Here is a 22,836-nt window from a genome sequence, read left to right on the forward strand (position 1 = left end):
TGTACATATCTACCTCAAATACCTTATTATTATCTATCCTGATCCTAGTCACTTTACCCTGCCTTAATGTACATATCTACCTCAAATACCTTATTATTATCTATCCTGATGCAGAGTCACTTTACCCTGCCTTCATGTACATATCTACCTCAAATACCTTATTATTATCTATCCTGATGCAGAGTCACTTTACCCTGCCTTCATGTACATATCTACCTCAAATACCTTATTATTATCTATCCTGATGCCTAGTCACTTTACCCTGCCTTCATGTACATATCTACCTCAAATACCTTATTATTATCTATCCTGATGCAGAGTCACTTTACCCTGCCTTCATGTACATATCTACCTCAAATACCTTATTATTATCTATCCTGATGCAGAGTCACTTTACCCTGCCTTCATGTACATATCTACCTCAAATACCTTATTACTATTTATCCTGATGCCTAGTCACTTTACCCTGCCTTCATGTACATATCTACCTCAAATACCTTATTACTATCTATCCTGATCCTAGTCACTTTACCCTGCCTTCATGTACATATCTACCTCAAATACCTTATTATTATATATCCTGATGCAGAGTCACTTTACCCTGCCTTCATGTACATATCTACCTCAAATACCTTATTATTATCTATCCTGATGCAGTCACTTTACCCTGCCTTCATGTACATATCTACCTCAAATACCTTATTACTATCTATCCTGATCCTAGTCACTTTACCCTGCCTTCATGTACATATCTACCTCAAATACCTTATTATTATCTATCCTGATGCAGAGTCACTATACCCTGCCTTCATGTACATATCTACCTCAAATACCTTATTATTATCTATCCTGATGCAGAGTCACTTTACCCTGCCTTCATGTACATATCTACCTCAAATACCTTATTACTATTTATCCTGATGCCTAGTCACTTTACCCTGCCTTCATGTACATATCTACCTCAAATACCTTATTACTATTTATCCTGATGCCTAGTCACTTTACACTGCCTTCATGTACATATCTACCTCAAATATCTTATTACTATTTATCCTGATGCCTAGTCACTTTACCCTGCCTTCATGTACATATCTACCTCAAATACCTTATTACTATTTATCCTGATGCCTAGTCACTTTACCCTGCCTTCATGTACATATCTACCTCAAATACCTTATTACTATTTATCCTGATGCCTAGTCACTTTACCCTGCCTTCATATACAGTGGGGCAAAAAAGTATTTAGTCAGCCAGCAATTGTGCAAGTTCTCCCACTTAAAAAGATGAGAGAGGCCTGTAATTTTCATCATAGGTACACGTCAACTATGACAGACAAAATGAGAAAAAGAAATCCAGAAAATCACATTGTAGGATTTTAAATGAATTTATTTGCAAATTATGGTGGAAAATAAGTATTTGGTCAATAACAAAAGTTTATCTCAATACTTTGTTATATACCCTTTGTTGGCAATGACACAGGTCAAACGTTTTCTGTAAGTCTTCACAAGGTTTTCACACACTGTTGCTGGTATTTTGGCCCATTCCTCCATGCAGATCTCCTCTAGAGCAGTGATGTTTTGGGGCTGTCGCTGGGCAACGCGGACTTTCAACTCCAAAGATTTTCTATGGGGTTGAGATCTGGAGACTGGCTAGGCCACTCCAGGACCTTGAAATGCTTCTTACGAAGCCACTCCTTCGTTGCCCGGGTGGTGTGTTTGGGATCATTGTCATGCTGAAAGACCCAGCCACGTTTCATCTTCAATGCCCTTGCTGATGGAAGGAGGTTTTCACTCAAAATCTCACAATACATGGCCCCATTCATTCTTTCCTTTACACGGATCAGTCGTCCTGGTCCCTTTGCAGAAAAACAGCCCCAAAGCATGATGTTTCCACCCCCATGCTTCACAGTAGGTATGGTGATCTTTGGATGCAACTCAGTATTCTTTGTCCTCCAAACACGGCGAGTTGAGTTTTTACCAAAAAGTTATATTTTGGTTTCATCTGACCATATGACATTCTCCCAATCCTCTTCTGGATCATCCAAATGCTCTCTAGCAAACTTCAGACGGGACTGGACATGTACTGGCTTAAACAGGGGGACAAGTCTGGCACTGCAGGATTTGAGTCCCTGGCGGCGTAGTGTGTTACTGATGGTAGGCTTTGTTACTTGGTCCCAGCTCTGCAGGTCATTCACTAGGTCCCCCCGTGTGGTTCTGGGATTTTTGCTTACTGTTCTTGTGATCATTGTGATCTCACACGGGGTGAGATCTTGCGTGGAGCCCCAGATCGAGGGAGATTATCAGTGGTCTTGTATGTCTTCCATTTCCTAATAATTGCTCCCACAGTTGATTTCTTCAAACCAAGCTGCTTACCTATTGCAAATTCCGTCTTCCCAGCCTGGTGCAGGTCTACAATTTTGTTTCTGGTGTCCTTTGACAGCTCTTTGGTCTTGGCCATAGTGGAGTTTGGAGTGTGACTGTTTGAGGTTGTGGACAGGTGTCTTTTATACTGATAACAAGTTCAAACAGGTGCCATTAAGACAGGTAACGAGTGGAGGACAGAGGAGCCTCTGTGAGAGCCAGAAATCCTGCTTGTTTGTAGGTGACCAAATACTTATTTTCCACCATAATTTGCAAATAAATTCATTTAAAATCCTACAATGTGATTTTCTGGATTTTTTTTCTTTTCATTTTGTCTGTCATAGTTGACGTGTACCTATGATGAAAATTACAGGCCTCTCATCTTTTTAAGTGGGAGAACTTGCACAATTGCTGGCTGACTAAATACTTTTTTGCCCCACTGTACATATCTACCTCAGATACCTTATTACTATCTATCCTGATGCAGAGTCACTTTACCCTGCCTTCATGTACATATCTACCTCAAATACCTTATTATTATCTATCCTGATGCAGTCACTTTACCCTGCCTTCATGTACATATCTACCTCAAATACCTTATTATTATCTATCCTGATGCAGTCACTTTACCCTGCCTTCATGTACATATCTACCTCAAATACCTTATTACTATTTATCCTGATGCAGAGTCACTTTACCCCGCCTTCATGTACATATCTACCTCAAATACCTTATTACTATCTATCCTGATGCAGAGTCACTTTACCCTGCCTTCATGTACATATCTACCTCAGATACCTTATTATTATCTATCCTGATGCAGAGTCACTTTACCCTGCCTTCATGTACATATCTACCTCAGATACCTTATTATTATCTATCCTGATGCCTAGTCACTTTACCCTGCCTTCATGTACATATCTACCTCAAATACCTTATTATTATCTATCCTGATGCAGAGTCACTTTACCCTGCCTTCATGTACATATCTACCTCAAATACCTTATTATTATCTATCCTGATGCAGAGTCACTTTACCCTGCCTTCATGTACATATCTACCTCAAATACCTTATTATTATCTATCCTGATGCAGAGTCACTTTACCCTGCCTTCATGTACATATCTACCTCAAATACCTTATTACTATTTATCCTGATGCCTAGTCACTTTACCCTGCCTTCATATACATATCTACCTCAAATACCTTATTACTATTTATCCTGATGCCTAGTCACTTTACCCTGCCTTCATGTACATATCTACCTCAAATACCTTATTACTATCTATCCTGATGCAGAGTCACTTTACCCTGCCTTCATGTACATATCTACCTCAGATACTGTACCTTGTACCCCTGCACGTTGATCTGCTACTGGTACTCTTGCGTATTTTATTCCTCTTATTTTACAATTCTTTTACTCTGCATCGTTGGGAAGGGCTCGTAAGCAAGCATTTCATGATAAAGTCTACACCTGTTGTATTCGACACGTGTGACAAATACAATTTAATTTGATTTGAAAACAATTATCTGCAGTATCCCCCCCCCACAAAAAAGTTGTATGCAAAAAACAAAATCATACTCAGAAAAATAACACTTGTTTTTCACTGAGAGAAAGGAAAACTTCTGTACAGTCATTCCTTCTGCTCTCCTCCTCCCATGTCACATGCTCTCTCTGACTAGTTTATTACATCCTTCCCTTTCTCTCTCACCCTCTCTCTCTCTCTCTCTCTCTCCCTCTCGTCTGTCTCTCTCTCAGTCCCTCTCTCTCTCTCTCTCTGTCCATCCTGGAGGTCAAAGGTCAGAGTTTGACTGCGTCTGTGACCCTACAGGTCATGACTCCCAGTTTGTCTGGGTCGCATGGGGACAGAGTGCTTCATTACTGAAGAGGACACACAGACAGAGACAGAGTCCTTGAACGTCCTGCTGAAATAACTTCCATCATAAAATGTTCCCACACACTTCTATTTCTCAAGTCTCTCACACACAGTTATGCCTTCAATGGTTCAATGGTCTAAAGGTATTCCAGTTCATTCGTGGGTAGATCAATTTTCACACATTTCACTGCACCTTAAGTGCCTTCAGAAAATATTCACACCCCTTAACTTAACCCCTTAACTTTTTCCACATGTTGTTGTGTTACAGCCTGAATTTATAATGGATTAAATGTAGATGTTGTCACTGATCCCATAATGTCAAAGTGGAATTATGTTTTTCGAAATGTTTACAAATTCATTAAAAATGAAAAGCTGAAATGTCTTGAATCAATAAGTTTTCATCCCCTTTGTTATGGCAAGCCTAAATAAGTTCAGGAGTAAAAATGTATTAACAAGTTATATAATAAGTTGCATGGACTCAATAATACTGTTTAAGAATAATTTTTTTATGACTACCTCATCTCTGTACCCCACACATACAATTAACTAACTGCAAGGTCCCTCAGTCTGTCTTTGAGTATGCTGAAGTTATTACACTTTGGATGGTGTATCAATACACCCAGCCACTACAAAGATACAGGCGTCCTCCCTAACTCAGTTGCCAGAGAGGAAGGAAACCGCTAAGGGATTTCACCATGACGTCAATGGTGACTTTAAAACAGTAACAGAGTTGAATGGCTGTGAGAAAACTGTGATAGGAAGACACTAAAATATATTCCGAAACATGCATCGTGTTGGCAACAAGGCACTAAAGCAATAATGCAAAACAATTGAATACATAGTGTTATGTTTGGGGCAAGTCCAATATAACACATGGCTGAGTACCACTCTCCATATTTTCAATCATAGTTGTAACGGTCGTCGTAGTGGACCAAAGCGCAGCCGGTTGAGTGCTCATTAAATATTTATTTAGAACACTGACGAAACAAAACAAGAAAACGTACGAACGAACAGGATTACAGGCTAAACACAGCTATGCAATCACAACTTCCCACAAAACACACCCCTCTATATAGGACCTTCAATCAGAGGCAACGAAGAACAGCTGCCTCCAATTGAAGGCCAAATCAATAAACTAAACATAGAACTTAAAAGACTAGACTAGAACATAGAAATATACTAACATAGAAAATAGCCCAAAAACCCCGGAAAACACTAACCAAACACCCCTCTACATAAACACATACCCCGAACCACATAAAACAAATACCCCCCTGCCACGTCCTGACCAAACTACAATAACAATTAACCCCTTTACTGGTCAGAACGTGACAGTACCCCCCACCCAAAGGTGCAGACCCCGGATGCACCTCACACAAAAAATAAACACAAAATAAACCCCCCAAACTAAAGGGAGGGAAGGGAGGGTGGCTGCCGTCACCGGCGGTTCCCGTGCTACACCCCCCCTCCCCAATCCTCCTACTATGGAGGTGGCTCAGGCTCTGGCCTTAGTCCCCCACCTAACCTGTCCACCCCCGCTGAATACATATTTAATGTTACCCCTCCCGAAGTCTCTGTGCAATGGCGCATCGCTGAAGACCTCGGGCTGATGTGCGTTGCTGGAGACCTCGGGCTGATGCGCGTCGCTGGAGACCTCGGGCTGAAGGGCGACTCTGGCTGCGCCGATTCCGGACTGTAGGGCGACTCTCGCTGCGTCGATTCCGGACTGTCGGGCGACTTTCGCTGCGTCGATTCCGGACTGTCGGGCGACTCTCGCTGCGTCGATTCTGGACTGTGGGCCGACTCTCTCGGCTCTGAACTGTGGGCCGTCTCACTCGGTTCCGGACTGTAGGCCGTCTCACTCAGTTCCGGACTGTATACTGTCTCACTTGGTTCCGGAGTGTGGGCCATCTCTAGACGGGGCATTGTCGCCGGACACTCTGGACGGGGCACTGTTGCCAGACACTCTGGACGGGGCACTGTTGCCGGACACTCTCGACGGGGCACTGTTGTCGGAAGCTCTGGACGGGGTACTGTCGTCGGAAGCTCTGGACGGGGTACTGTCGTCGGAAGCTCTGGACAGGGACTGCGCACTGAAAGCCTGATGCGTGGGGCTGGTAGTGGAGGTACCAGACTGGAGACACGCACCCCAAGGCTAGTGCGAGGAGCAGGAACAGGATGAGTTGGACTGGGCTGACACACTGGAGGCCTGGTGCGTGGGGCTGGTACTGGAGATGCCAGACTGGATACACGCACCTCAAGGCTAGTGCGAGGAGCAGGAACAGGACAAGTTGGACTGGGCTGATGCACTGGAAGCCTGGTGCGTGGTGCTGGCTGTGGATGTGCCAGACTGGAAACACGCACCTCAGGGCTAGTGCGTGGAGCGGGAACAGGATACACTGGACCATGGGTAAGCACTGGAGGTCTGGAGCGCACCTCCTGTTCAACCCGTCCGGGCTGGATGGTCATAGTAGCCCTGTACGAGCGGAGTGCTGGCACAGGGCGAACTGAGCTGTGCAGAGGCTTGATGGTTGCTGTGCGTAGAGCAGGCGTAGGATAGCCTGGGCCTAGGAGGCGCACTGGTGGCCAGATGCGCTGCGCAGGCATCCTCCTTCCAGGCTGGATGCCCACTCTAGCACGGCACTTGCGAGGGGCTGGGATCACTCGCACCGGACTGTGCGTGCGCATGGGCGAGATCGTGCATAATTCCGCATACACCGGCGCTCTCTTCACCACGCGCTCCCCATAGTAAGCACAGGGAGTTGGCTTAGGGCTTACCCTTGGCCCAGCCAAACTACCCGTGTGCCCCCCCCAAAAACATTTATTGGGGCTGCCTCTCCGGCTTCCTTGCCAGCCGTGTTCCCCTGTAGCGTTCCCGGTCCTCTTCAGCCTCTCTCCATGGTCCCTCTCCGGCTAATATCTCCTCCCAAGTCCAAAACTCCCGATAGTCCACCTGCTGCTCCTTACCCCGCTGCTTGGTCCGTTTGTGGTGGGAAGTTCTGTAACAGTCGTCGTAGTAAGTGGACCAAAGCGCAGCGGGTTGAGTGCTCATTATATATTTATTTAGAACACTGACAAAACAAAACAAGGAAATGTACGAACGAACAGGATTACAGGCTAAACACAGCTATGCAATCACAACTTCCCACAAAACCCAAACAAACACACCCCTCTATATAGGACCTTCAATCAGAGGCAACAAAGAACAGCTGCCTCCAATTGAAGGCCAAATCAATAAACTAAACATAGAACTAAAAAGACTAGACGGGAACATAGAAATATACTAACATAGAACATAGCCCAAAAACCCCGGAAAACACTAACCAAACACCCCTCTACATAAACACACACCCCGAACCACATAAAACAAATACCCACCTGCCACGTCCTGACCAAACTACAATAACAATTAACCCCTTTACTGGTCAGAACGTGACAATAGTGGTGGCTGCATCATGTTATGGGTATGCTTGTAATCTTAAAGGAGCTTTCCACCAAACACTGGGAGATGAATTCACCTTTCAGCAGGACAATAACCTAAAACACATGGCCAAATACTGGAGTTGTTTACCAAGAAGACAGTGAATGTTCCTGAGTGGCCTGGTTACAGTTTTGACTTAAATCTGCGTGGAATCTGTGGCAAGACTTGAAAATGGCTGTCTAGCAGTGATCAACAACCAATTTGACAGAGCTTGAAGAATTTTGAAAAGAATAATGGGAAAATGTTGCACAGTCCAGGTGTGGAAAGCTCTTCGAGACTTACACAGGAAGACTCACAGCTGTAATCACTGTCAAATGTGATTCTAACATGTTCTGCATACTTAACTAATCAATATACACTGCTCAAAAAAATAAAGGGAACACTTAAACAACACAATGTAACTCCAAGTCAATCACACTTCTGTGAAATCAAACTGTCCACTTAGGAAGCAACACTGATTGACAATAAATTTCACAAATTTCACAAATTTCACATGCTGTTGTGCAAATGGAATAGACAGGTGGAAATCATAGGCAATTAGCAAGACACCCTCAATAAAGGAGTGGTTCTGCAGGTGGTGACCACAGACCACTTCTCAGTTCCTATGCTTCCTGGCTGATGTTTAGGTCACTTTTGAATGCTGGCGGTGCTTTCACTCTAGTGGTAGCATGAGACGGAGTCTACAACCCACACAAGTGGCTCGGGTAGTGCAGCTCATCCAGGATGGCACATCAATGCGAGCTGTGGCAAGAAGGTTTGCTGTGTCTGTCAGCGTAGTGTCCAAAGCATGGAGGCGCTACCAGGAGACAGGCCAGTACATCAGGAGACGTGGAGGAGGCTGTAGGAGGGCAACAACCCAGCAGCAGGACCGCTTCCTCCGCCTTTGTGCACAGAGGAGCAGCAGGAGCACTGCCAGAGCCCTGCAAAATTACCTCCAGCAGGCCACAAATGTGCATGTGTCTGCTCAAACGGTCAGAAACAGACTCCATGCGGGTGGTATGAGGGCCCGACGTCCACAGGTGGGGGTTGTGCTTACAGCCCAACATCGTGCAGGATGTTTGGCATTTGTCAGAGAACACCAAGATTGGCAAATTCGCCACTGGCGCCATGTGCTCTTCACAGATGAAAGCAGGTTCACACTGAGCACATGTGACAGACGTGACAGAGTCTGGAGACGCCGTGGAGAACGTTCTGCTGCCTGCAACATCCTCCAGCATGACCGGTTTGGCGGTGGGTCAGTCATGGTGTGGGGTGGCATTTCTTTGGGGGGCCGCACAGCCCTCCATGTGCTCACCAGAGGTAGCCTGACTGCCATTAGGTACCGAGATGAGATCCTCAGAACCCTTGTGAGACCATATGCTGGTGCGGTTGGCCCTGGGTTCCTCCTAATGCAAGACAATGCTAGACCTCATGTGGCTGTAGTGTGTCAGCAGTTCCTGCATGAGGAAGGCATTGATGCTATGGACTGGCCCGCTCGTTCCCCAGACCTGAATCAAATTGAGCACATCTGGGACATCATGTCTCGCTCCATCCACCAACGCCACGTTGCACCACAGACTGTCCAGGAGTTGGCGGATGCTTTAGTCCAGGTCTGGGAGGAGATCCCTCAGGAGACCATCCGCCACCTCATCAGGAGCATGCCCAGGCGTTGTAGGGAGGTCATACAGGTACGTGGAGGCCACACACACTACTGAGCCTCATTTTGACTTGTTTTAAGGACATTACATCAAAGTTGGATCAGCCTGTAGTCTGGTTTTCCACTTTAATTTTGAGTGTGACTCCAAATCCAGACCTCCATGGGTTGATAAATTGGATTTCCATTGATTATTTTTGTGTGATTTTGTTGTCAGCATATTCAACTATGTAAAGAAAAAAGTATTTAATAAGATTATTTCATTCATTCAGAGCTAGGATGTGTTATTTTAGTGTTCCCTTTATTTTTTTGAGCAGTGTATATTAACTAGCAACAGAAAGCATTTATATACTGGCTATCTCTGAACCTCACTTAGATTATTCTTTCGATGATACAGTGGTAGCAATATATGGTTATAACATCTACAGAAGAGACAGGAATGCCAATGGAGAAGGTATTGCTGTTTTATTCAGAGTCATATTCCTGTAAAGCATAGAGAGGATCTCATGTCAAATTCTGTAGAAGTAATATGAATACAGGTTCACCTGCCTCACCTAAAGCATATTCTTGTGGGAAGCTGCTATAGACCACCAAGTGCTAACAGTCAATATCTGGATAATATGTGTGAAATGCTTGATAATGTATGTGACATCAACAGAGAGGGATATTTTCTGGGTGACCTAAATATTGACTGGCTTTCATCAAGCTGTCCACTCAAGAAAAAGCTTCAAACTGTAACCTGGTTCAGGTTATCAGTCAAAATACCAGGGTATTTACAAACAGAACAGGAACTAAATCATCCACTTGTATTGACCACATCTTTACAAATGCTGCAGAAATGTGCTCTAAAGCAGTATCACATTTACATTTTAGTCATTTAGCAGACACTCTTATCCAGAGCGACTTACAGTAGTGAATGCATAGATTTCATACATGTTTTATTTTCTCCGTACTGGTCCCCCGTGGGAATCGAACCCACAACCCTGGCGTTGCAAACACCATGCTCTACCAACTGAGCCACACCCATCAACTTGTATTGACCACATCTTTACTAATGCTGCAGAAATGTGCTCTAAAGCAGTATCCACACCCATCGGATGTAGTGATCATATTATAATAGCCAAAACTGAAAGCGCGAACCACGGCAAGGTGACTGGGAATATGGTCAAATACAAACAGTGTAGTTATTCCCTCTGTAAGGAATCAAACAGGCAAAACATCAGAACAAAGACAAAGTGGAGTCGCAAATCAATGGCTCAGACATGAGACGTCTGTGGCAGGGTCTACAGACAACCACGGATTACAAAGGGAAAACTAGCCACGTCGCGGACACCAACGCCTTGAGCCCAGACAAGCTAAACACCTTCTTCACCCACTTTGAGGATAACACAGTGCCACTGACGCAACTCGCTCCCAAGGACTGTGGGCTCTCGCTCTCCGTGGCTGAAGTGTGTAAGACATTTAAGCGTGTTAACCCTCGCAAAGCTGCCAGCCCAGACGGCATTCCTAACCGCGTCCTCAGAGTATGCGCAGACCAGCTGGCTGGAGAGTTTACGGACATATTCAATCTCTCTCTATCCTAGTCTGCTGTCCCCACTTGCTTCAAGATGTCCACCATTGTTCCTGTAACCGAAAAAGCAAAGGTAACTGAACTAAATGGCTATCGCCTCGTAGTACTCACTTCTGTCATAATGAAGTTCTTTGAAAGAATAGTTAAGGATCATATCACCTCTACCTTACCTGACACCATAGACCCAACTTCAATTTGTATACCGCCCCAATAGATCCACAGACGATGCAATCGCCATCGCACTGCACATTGCTCTATCCCAACTGGACAAGAGGCATACATATGTAAGAATGCTGTTCATTGACTATAGCTCAGCCTTCAACACCATAGTACCCTCCAAGCTCATCATTAAGCTCAGGGCCCTAGGTCTGAACCCCGCCCTGTGCAACTGGGTCCTGGACTTCCTGACGGGCGACCCCAGGTGGTGAAGTTATTAGACAACACACCCACTACGCTGATCCTCAACACAGGTGCTGCGCACACCTCCAACGCAATCATCAAGTTTGCGGACGACACAGCAGTAATAGGCCTGATTACCACAGCAAAGAAGTAAGGGACCTGGCGAAAAATAAACCTTTCCCTCAACGTCAACAAAACGAAGGAGTTGATCGTGGACTGATGTGGATAGGGAGTACGCCCCTATCCACATCGGACGGACGGATGGACCACATCACTGACAAACTGAAATGGTCCACCACACAGACAGTGGATGCTGAAGAAATTTGGGGGACACATAGGATGAAGATGTTAACCTCTATGGGCTAGGTGGGACGTCACCATCCCACTCTATTCAACAGCCAGTGGAAGAGTGTGGCTCGAAATACAAATACCTCAAAAATGCAATAATTTCAACTATTTTACACCATTTTAAAGATAAGACTCTTGTTAATCTAACCACATTGTTCGATTTCAAAAAGGCTTTACAGCGAAAGCAAAACATTAGATTATGTTAGGAGAGTACATAGCCCAAAATAATCACACAGCCATTTTCAAAGCAAGCATATGTCACATAAACCCAAAACACAGCTAAATGAAGCACTAACCTTTGATGATCTTCATCAGATGACACTCCTAGGACATTATGTTATACAATACATGCATGTTTTGTTCAATCAAGTTCATATTTATATTTAAAAAAACAGCTTTTTACATTGGCGTGTGATGTTCAGAAATTGTATTCCCACTGAACATTTCCGATGAATTTACTAAATTACTCATCATAAACGAAATACAAACAAAATACATAACACATATATACAAATACAATACAAATACAATACAAAATACATATAAACAAAATACATAACAATTGTTTTAAGAATTATAGATACAGACCTCCTTTATGCAATCGCTATGTCAGATTTTAAAATAGCTTTTCGGTGAAAGCACATTTGCAATATTCTGAGTACATAGCTCAGCCATCACGGCTAGCTATTTTGACACCCGCCAACTTCGGGGCTCAATAAACTCAGAATTAGTATTAGAAAAATTGTATTATCTTTGCTGATCTTCGTCAGAATGCACTCCCAGGACTGCTACTTCCACAAGAAATGTTGTTTTTGTTCCAAATAATCCATAGTTATGTCCAAATACCTCCGTTTTGTTAGTGCGTTCAGGTCACTATCCAGAGCGCATTTCGAGACAAACAAATTCAAAATGTTCCATTACCGTACTTAGAAGCATGTCAAACGCTGTTTAAAATAAATTTTTATGGTATTTTTTCGTAAAATAGCGATAATATTCCAACCGGACAATAGTGTATTCATTCAAAGAGGAAAAGAAAAAAACAGCGAGGTCTCGTGAACGCACATATCCAATCTCTTAGTCACCAGGCAGACCACTGACAAACTGAGCTCCTATTATCTGCCCAGAGACAGGAGACGCCTCAATCCGCTTTCTGAAGGCTTTAGAGAGCCAATGGAAGCCTTAGAAAGTGCTATGTAACCCCAGAGATACTGTAGTTTCGATAGAGAACCAAAAGAAGAACTACAAATTCTCAGACAGGTCACTTCCAGCTTGGAATTTTCTCAGGTTTTTGCCTGCCATATGAGTTCTGTTATACTCACAGACACCATTCAAACGGTTTTAGAAACTTCAGAGTGTTTTCTATCCAAATCTACTAATAATATGCATATTCTCGTTTCTGGTCAAGAGTAGTAACCAGTTTAATTCGGATACGTTTTTTATCCGGCCGTGAAAATACTGCCCCCTAGCCCAGACAGGTTAAAGAGTACCGGTGCCAGCACACACCTCTGCCTCACACCGATGCTTACTCCAAAGGGCACTGACTCCTGCCTTCCTATGGCCACCCGAGCCACCATCTCATCATGGAACTGGCAAAGGATGTTGACAAATTTGCCTGGACAGCCAACTTTGAGTAGAATACCCCATAGTAGTTTCCAATTTAGCTTGGCCCCTAAGACCCTCACAAACTTTTACAGATGCACAATTGAAAGCATCCTGTTAGGCTGTATCACCACCTGGTACGGTAACTGCACCGTCCACAACCACAGGGCTCTCCAGAGGGTGGTGGGTCTGCCCAAAGCATCACCGGGGGCAGACTGCCTGCCCTCCAGTACACCTACAGCACCCGATGTCACAGGAAGGCCAAAAAGATCATCAAGGACATCAACCACCGAGCCTGTGCAACCCGTTATCATCCAGAAGGCGTGGTCAGTACAGGTGCATCAAAGCTGGGACCGAGAGACTGAAAAACAGCTTCTATCTCAAGGCCATCTGACTGTTAAATAGCCCTCACTAGCTGGCTACCACCCGGTTACTCAACCCTGCACCTTAGAGGCTGCTGCCCTATGTACATAGATATGGAATCACTGGTCACCTTAATAATGGAACACTAATCACTTTAATAATGTTTACATATTGCTTTACTCATTTCATATGTACATACTGTATTCTACTGTATTTCAGTCTATGCCACTCTGACATTGCTCATCCTAATATTTATACATTTCTTAATTCCATTATTTTACTTTTAGATTTGTGTGTATTGTTGTGAATTGTTAAATACTACTGCACTGTTGGAGCTAGTGTCACGACTCCCACCGAAGGTGGCGCCCCCTCCTGCTCGGGTGGCGCTCGGTAGTCGTCGTCACCGGCCTACTAGCTGCCACTGATTCCTTTTTGTTTCCCCCTTTCTGTTATTGTTTGCACCTGTCCTTAGTTGGGTTGATTAGCAGAGCTATATTAGCTAGTTGGCCCGCCTGCTCTTTGTGCGGGATTGTTTATCTGTTAGTTGCTTTGTTACGCGCTGTGTTGTATTTAGCACTGGTGCGTGTTTTGTCCCCTGTGTTTGGGGCACTTTGATTTTTGTGTGCGCCGAGTTCGCTATTTGGGGTGGCAGGTGTTTTGCTGTGTCGCACATTAAAAAGCCATCACCCGTATCGCTGCTTCCTGTGTCTGATTCCTCCTCCACTACGCCTAAGCATTACAGCTAGAAACACAAGTATTTCGCTCCACCCGCAATAACATCTGCTAAATATGTGTATATGAACAATAACATTTAATTCATTTGATATTTAGGAAAACCATAGTTCCAAAGACTGGACCTAAAATAGTGTTGAAGCGATCATACAAGAAGTTTTGCAATGATTCCTACAGTATGTTGAAGATGTGAAAACGATTTGTTGGTCTGTGTAATGTGAGCGGACCAAGTCATTTGGTGTCACTCTAAAGCGGAAAGGTGGAATAAACGAATCCAGAGTAGATTTTCTTGATTCAACACAGTTCTCTATTGAGGGATTTCTGACAATACAAACACTCCAACACAGTCAATGAGAATCTCCAAAGGAACAACATACATCTTCTTCTTTAGATGACACAGGATCACATTACGATTATCTTCAAACTATAACAACAATCACATATTCGTCACTGACTTAATGGATCTTCTGAGATAGCACCTCTCTCTCCGTAGCCATTCTCCAGAGATAGTTTATCTTCTCCCCTTCTTGCTGGTTCCATCCTCTCTCTTGTAGGGGAAAGAGAATATTTCATTAGTACCGTCAGCTGTGCTTAATTGACTGGTTACCTTGTCTCACATGCCTTGTTGGGCTACTATCCGTGAGCCCAGCCTGCCCTCTGGTGGTCCTTCCACAGTAATGAGGAACATCCTGATGCTGCACTTGAAACATTTCTGAAATTGCTTCTTCAGGTTCCTGACAAGCATACGCCCACAAAGAAACTGACTGTTAAAACTGCCAAATCCCCCTAACTGAGTGGTGCAATGGTCTAAGGCACTGCATCACAGTGCTTTAGGCGTCACTACAGACCTGGGTTCGACCCCAGGCTGTGTCACAGACCCATGAGGCGGCGCACAATTGGCCCAGCGTCGTCCAGGTTAGGGGAGGGTTTGGCCCAGCATCGTCCGGGTTAGGGGAGGGTTTGGCCCAGCATCGTCCGGGTTAGGCCCAGCATCGTCCAGGTTAGGGGAGGGTTTGGCCGGCCGGGATTTCCTTGTCCCATAGCGCTCTAGCAGCTCCTTGTGGTGGGCAATGCTCCTGCAAGCTGACTTTGGTCGCCAACTGGACAGTGTTTCCTCCGACACATTGGTGCGGCTGGCTTCCGGGTTAAGCGAGCAGTGTGTCAAGAAGCAGTGCGGTTTGGCAGGGTGGTGTTTTGGAGGACGCATGGCTCTCAACCTTCGCCTCTCCTGAGTCCGTAGGGGAGTTGCAACGATGGGACAAGACTGTAAGTCTGGCAACACAGCAGATTGGCAAACATACAGAAATCACATAACTAAACTAAACAAAAAGAAGGAGAAACAATATTATGGAACAAAGATAAATGATACAAAGCATGATAGTAAAAAGCTCTGGAGTTCATTAAATGAAATTCTAGGCAGAAAAGCTAACTCAGCTCTCTCCTTCATTGAGGCTGATGGCTCATTCATAACAAAAGCCTTTGATATTGCCAACCACTTAAACACATTTTTTGTTGACAAGATTAGCAAATTTAGGCATGACATGCAAACAACAAATGTTGAGCCTTCAAATTCATGCATAACGGACCAAATAATGAAAGACAAGCACTGTAGCTTTGAATTCCGCAATGTTAGTGTTGAATAGGTGAAAAAATTATTGCTATCTATAAATAAGGACAAACCACCTGGAACCAACAACTTGTATTACTGAGGTTGGTAGCGGATTAGACTGATCAGAGCTGGGCAATATGGACAACAATGTATATCGCAATAAATTGCCTGAATTGATGCGATAACGATAAATAGAACGATAAGTTCATAACAATGTGCACCACAGTGTTTTTGTATTATCCTTTACTACTACGACTAGTTTGATGGTTGTAACCATCCATTTTCCCATTAACAATCACCCATATTAGCACATGTATTTCATTTCAAAAGTCACATTTCTCTATTAAAGGCTACTTATCATAATGAACGATATCAGAAAAATGCCTACGGTAAGTGATTGGTATGGTCGGTGTCTATACATTTTGGTTTATCGTCCCAGGTCTATACATTGCCACATCTTCAATCTAAGCCTAGAAGACGAAGTGTGCCCTCAGGCCTGGAGAGAGGCCACGGTCATTCCGCTGCCCAAAAGTAGCAAACAGCAGACCAATTAGCCTGTTACCGAAGCTTAGCAAACCTTTGGAAAAAATGACTGATGGCTGAAAGAAATTGATAATAAGAACTGTTTTGTTAGACTTCAATGTAGCCTTTGATATCATTGATTATAACACATTGCTGAAAAAATGTAGGTGTTATGGATGAACATCCTCTGCCTTATTATGGATGGACAGTTACCTATCCAATAGAACACAGAGGGTTTTCTTTAATGGAAGCCTCTCCAATGCGTACCGCAGAGCAGCCGGCTTGGACCATTATTGTTTTCTGTGTTTGCTAATGACCTTCCACTGACCTTGAATGAAGCCTGTGTGTCTGTGTACGCTGACGATGCAACAGTTGGCTGCAACAGTAAGATAAATGATTGACATCCTTCACATAGAGCTCCAGTCAGTTTTAGAATGGGTAACTAGCAATAGACTGGTGCTAAATATATATATCAAAAAACTAAAAGCAACATTTTTGGGACAAATCCCTCACTCAACCCTAATCTGGATCTATTATTGAATAATGTGGCAATTGAGGAAGTTTTCATTTGACCTTAATATAACTAGGCAAGTCAAATAAGAACAAATTCTTATTTACAATGACGGTCTAGGAACAGTGGGTTAACTGACTTGTTCAGGGGCAGAACGACAGATTTTTACTTTGTCAGTTTGGGGGTTTGATCTAGCAACCTTTTGGTTACGGCCCAACACTCTAACCACTAGCCTACCTGCCGCCCGGGTTGAAGAGACTAAACTGCTGGGTGTCACCCTAGATACAAAGCTATCATGGTCAAAACATATAGATTACTAAAATGGTTACTAAAATGGGAGGAGGTCTGTCCATGATAAGGCGTTGCTCTGCTTTCTTGATGTCTCAGTCAACTAGACAGGTCCTACAGGCCCTAATTTTGTCACACCTGGACTACTGTCCCGTTGTGTGGTCAGGTGCGGCAAAGAAGGACATAGGCAAACTGCAGTTGGTCCAGAACAGAGCAGCATGTATTGCACTTGGATGTACACGGAGGGCGAATGTCAATGACATGCATGTCAATCTCTCCTGGCTCAAAGTTGAGGAGAGATTGACTGCATCGCTATTGGTCTTGGTGCAAGGTGTTGAAGGTACCAAAATGTCTGTTCAAGCAGTTGCCACAAAGTTCGGACACTCATAGGCATCACACAAGACATGCAACCAGAGGTCTCTTCACACTACCCAGGTCCAGAACAGAGGCTGGGAAATGACAATATTAAATAAAGCCATGAGTACATGGAACTCTCTGCCACCCCAGGTAACTCAAGCTAGCAATAAAATCTGATTTAAAAAAACAGATAAAAGAAAACCTTACGGCATGATGGGAACTGTGAAGAAACACATGCATTTTTATGCATTTTGTATTGTATTTTGCATTGTATGTATTTTGTATTATGTATGTGATACTTGGTTGGGATGTGACCATGATATGTGGTTGTCTTGCCTGACTATCTTAAGATGAATACACCAGAAGAAGTGTCTCAGAGGAGGAAGGGGAGGACCATCCTCCTCAGGGAAATTCCTTAAAAATAAAAATAGTGAAACATTAAAAAAGTTAGCCTTTTTTGATTAAAACTATACTAAATATATTAATGTCACCATATTATTGGTTAAAATACACTGTTTTGCAATGAAGGTCTACAGTAACTTCAACAGCACTGTCTGGGCTAGCACCATGGTGTAGCCAGAGGACAGCTAGCTTCTGTCCCCTTCTGGCTACATTGACTTCAATACAAAACCTAGGAGGCTGGTAGGCCTCACCCCCTTCAATAGACATACATGGTAATAATGACCACTTCCGGAGGACATCCTCCAACCAATCAAAGCTTTTGTAGAATGAACTGACATGTTGTCCATCCAATCATAGATGTAGGATCGGAGAACGAAGTATGTTGTATTGGGATTGTACCACAGAGCATTATGGGGGGTTCTTTTAGAAACTTGGTGGCATTGTTGGATAGAGATTAAGAGTGAAGAGTGATAGTTGAGCATTTTTGGGACATTATTCAATTCAAATTCATTTTTTCAAATTACAGGAGATGGAGGAGGTATACTATAAATTGTTTCTTGGGTTGAGAACTTTATTTTTGTTTCCAGTTAGTGCAATTTATTTAGCTAGCTACCAGTGCGAGTGTGCCAGAATGGTAGAATGGCCAATGCTGCTGAAAATGTTGTGGACTTTTTGTTGAAGAACCCCTTTCATTATCTGGGGTACACGGAAAAGGTGCGAATTAAAAGCGGGGGTCGACCTCTGGCTGAGATCAGTTTCATGAAGAAGGATGAAAAGGTGAGGGCGTTCAATACCAACTGGTATCAAATGTATAGCTGTTTTTTAATTTTTTAATTTTATTTCACCTTTATTTAACCAGGTAGGCCAGTTGAGAACAAGTTCTCATTTACAACTGCGACCTGGCCAAGATAAAGCAAAGCAGTGCGACACAAACAACACAGAGTTACACATGGAATAAACAAACGTACAGTCAATAACACAATAGAAAAGTCTATATACATTGTGTGCAAATGAAGTAAGATTAGGGAGGTAAGACAATAAATAGGCCATGGTGGCGAAATAATTACAATTTAGCAATTAAACACTGGAGTGATAGATGTGCAGAAGATCAATGTGCAAGTATAGATACTGGTGTGCAAAGGAGCAAAAAAATAACAAAAAAAACAATATGAGGATGAGGTAGTTGGGTGGGCTATTTACAGATGGGCTATGTACAGGTGCAATGATTTGTAAGCTGCTCTGACAGCTGATGCTTAAAGTTAGTAAGGGAGATATGAGTCTCCAGCTTCAGTGATTTTTGCAATTCGTTCCAGTCATTGGCAGCAGAGAACTGGAAGGAAAGGCGGCCAAAGGTGAAGTTGGCTTTGGGGGTGACCAGTGAAATATACCTGCTGGAGCGCGTGCTACGGGTGGGTGCTGCTATGGGGACCAGTGAGCTGAGATAAGGTGGGGCTTTACCTAGCAAAGACTTATAGATGACCTGGAGCCAGTGGGTTTGGCGACGAATATGAAGCGAGGGCCAGTCAGCGAGAGCATACAGGTCGCAGTGGTGGGTAGTATATGGGGCTTTGGTGACAAAATGGATGGCACTGTGACAGACTGCATCCAATTTGCTGAGTAGAGTGTTGGAGGCTATTTTGTAAATGACACCGCCAAAGTCAAGGATCGGTAGGATAGTCAGTTTTACGAGGGTATGTTTGGCAGCATGAGTGAAGGATGCTTTGCTGCGAAATAGGAAGCTGATTCTAGATTTAATTTTGGAGATGCTTAATGCAGGTAGGGATTGGTTGAAGAGCATGCATTTAGTTTTACTTGCATTTAAGAGCAGTTGGAGGCCACAGAAGGAGAGTTGTATGGCATTGAAGCTTGTTCACATTACATTTACATTTTAGTCATTTTGCAGACATTCTTATCCAGAGCAACTTACAGTAGAGTGCATACATTTTATTACATTTTTAAATACTGGCCCCCGTGGGAATCAAACCCACAACCCTGGCGTTGGAGGCACCATGCTCTACCAAGTGAGCTACAGTGGGGACTTACCTCGCCTAGAGGTTTGTTAACACAGTGTCCAAAGAAGGGCCAGAAGTATACAGAATGGTGTCGTCTGTGTAGAGGTGGATCAGAGAATCACCAGCAGCAAGAGCGACATCATTGATGTATACAGAGGCAAAGAGTCGGCCCAAGAATTGAACCCTGTGGCACCCCCATAGAGACTGCCAGAGGTACGAACAACAGGCCCTCCGATTTGACACACTGAACTCTGTCTGTGAAGTAGTTGGTGAACCAGGCGAGGCAGTCATTTGAAAAACCAAGGCTGTTGAGTCTGCCGATAAGATTTCGCTGATTGACAGAGTTGAAAGCCTTGGCCAGGTTGATGAATACGGCTTCACAGTATTGTCTTTTATTGATGGCGGTTATGATATCGTTTAGGACTGAGGTGCAGGTGCACCCATGACCAGCTCGGAAACCAGATTGCATAGCGGAGAAGGTACGGCAGCTTTCCAATCTTTGGGGATCTCAGACGATACGAAAGAAAGTTTGAACAGGCTAGTAATAGGGGTTGTAACAATAGGGGAGGATCATTTAAAAAAAGAGAGGGTCCAGATTGTCTAGCCCTGCTGATTTGTAGGGGTCCTGAATTTGCAGCTCTTTCAGAAAATCAGCTCACTGGATTTGGGTGAAGGAAAAACGGGAGAGGCTTGGGCAAGTTGCTGTGGGGGGTGCAGAGCTGTTGACCAGAGTAGGAGTAGCCAGGTGGAAAGCATGGCCAGATATAGAAAAATGCTTATTGAAATTCTTGATTATCATAGATTTATCAGTGGTGACAGTGTTTCCTAGCCTCAGTGTAGTGGGCAGCTGGGAGGAGGTGCTCTTGTTCTCCATGGACTTTACAGTGGTCCAGAACTTTTTGGTGTTTGTGCTACAGGATGCAATTTTCTGTTTGAAAAAGCTAGCCTTTGCTTTCCTAACTGCCTGTGTATATTGGATTCAGAGATTAACAGAGAGCCTATCATCAAGCCGCCTGTAATTGCCAGTTACGATGCTTTACATGTTACGATGCTTTACATGCTGAACATCTTTTCTGGGATGTCGAAAACATTTCCGAATTATTTGATAGCTTCCATCGCATCATCCATTAAACGTTAGATTAAAGATAGAGGTTGATGCAGCACAGTTTTTCACGTGCGCTCAAGTAGGCTTTGCACTTTCCTCTGGTATTTATTTAGCAAAGATGATAACACATAATCCCTCCGGACAGACACAAGCAAAAACTCATGACATAAATGTTGCCGCAGCCTAGGCTACACCTAAACATTAGAAATCTGATATGCTGAATGGGATGAAAACTAGACTATTTTTCAATCTGATCAACTGTAGGCTACTAATAATAGCAGCTGCATACAGCCTATGCGCCCTGTCCATCTGGTCAGGGTAAACTAATTGGTAACGTTATGTATTTATAGTCCATTTGTGTGTCAGGAGAAAATTTGAATGTGATCAAATTTAGATTATATTCAAAATTGGGCTGGCTAGGCTGCCTATATGTTTTTAAATCCAAAATGATTAACTGGAATGAATCAACGAACATAATAGTGATGACAGATGTCAGTCAGTTGTATCGGCCTACATGATGCAAACATGCATAAAGCAAGCTCGGCCCTGTGAGTTCTGTTGTCTGTGTCTGGGTAGAGGAAATCCCCCTCCTAATCTAGTCTAAATATAATTCATATGAACAAGTATAAGGTAGCTGCAGTTTGACAGGGTTTTCATCCCACCCAGGGCCAGGAGTTTTTTTCAGGAGTTTTTTAAAACCATGTGACTTGATTATTAAGAAACACTGGTCCCATCATAGCCCATATAAAACCTTTTTACAACTGATTAATCACTGTCATACCTTATAGGGTCCAGTTTTTTCCTAGTTAGGTTAACATATAAGGAAAAACTCCAGGCACCAGGGGGTAAAAATTGCTCTGCCGCTCTGGGACCTATGGTGCCACCAGTCTGACCGCTCTGGGACCTATGGTGCCACCAGTCTGACCACTCTGGGACCTATGGTGCCACCAGTCTGACCGCTCTGGGACCTATGGTTCCACCAGTCTGACCGCTCTGGGACCTATGGTGCCACCAGTCTGACCGCTCTGGGACCTATGGTGCCACCAGTCTGACCACTCTGGGGCCTATGGTGCCACCAGTCTGACCACTGTCAGACCTATGGTGCCACCAGTCTGACCACTCTGGGACCTATGGTGCCACCAGTCTGACCACTCTGTGACCTATGGTGCCACCAGTCTGACCGCTCTGGGACTTATGGTGCCACCAGTCTGACCGCTCTGGGACCTATGGTGCCACCAGTCTGACTGCCCTGGGACCTATGGTGCCACCAGTCTGACCGCTCTGGGACCTATGGTGCCACCAGTCTGACCGCTCTGGGACCTATGGTGCCACCAGTCTGACCGCTCTGGGACCTATGGTGCCACCATTCTGACCGCTCTGGGACCTATGGTGCCACCAGTCTGACCGCTCTGGGACCTATGGTGCCACCAGTCTGACCGCTCTGGGACCTATGGTGCCACCAGTCTGACCGCTCTGGGACCTATGGTTCCACCAGTCTGACCGCTCTGGGACCTATGGTGCCACCAGTCTGACCGCTCTGGGACCTATGGTGCCACCAGTCTGACCGCTCTGGGACCTATGGTTCCACCAGTCTGACCGCTCTGGGACCTATGGTGCCACCAGTCTGACCACTCTGGGACCTATGGTGCCACCAGTCTGACCGCTCTG

The sequence above is a fragment of the Salmo trutta genome, chromosome 15 (assembly GCF_901001165.1).
Source record: "Salmo trutta chromosome 15, fSalTru1.1, whole genome shotgun sequence".
NCBI classification, from domain to species: Eukaryota; Metazoa; Chordata; class Actinopteri; order Salmoniformes; family Salmonidae; genus Salmo; species Salmo trutta.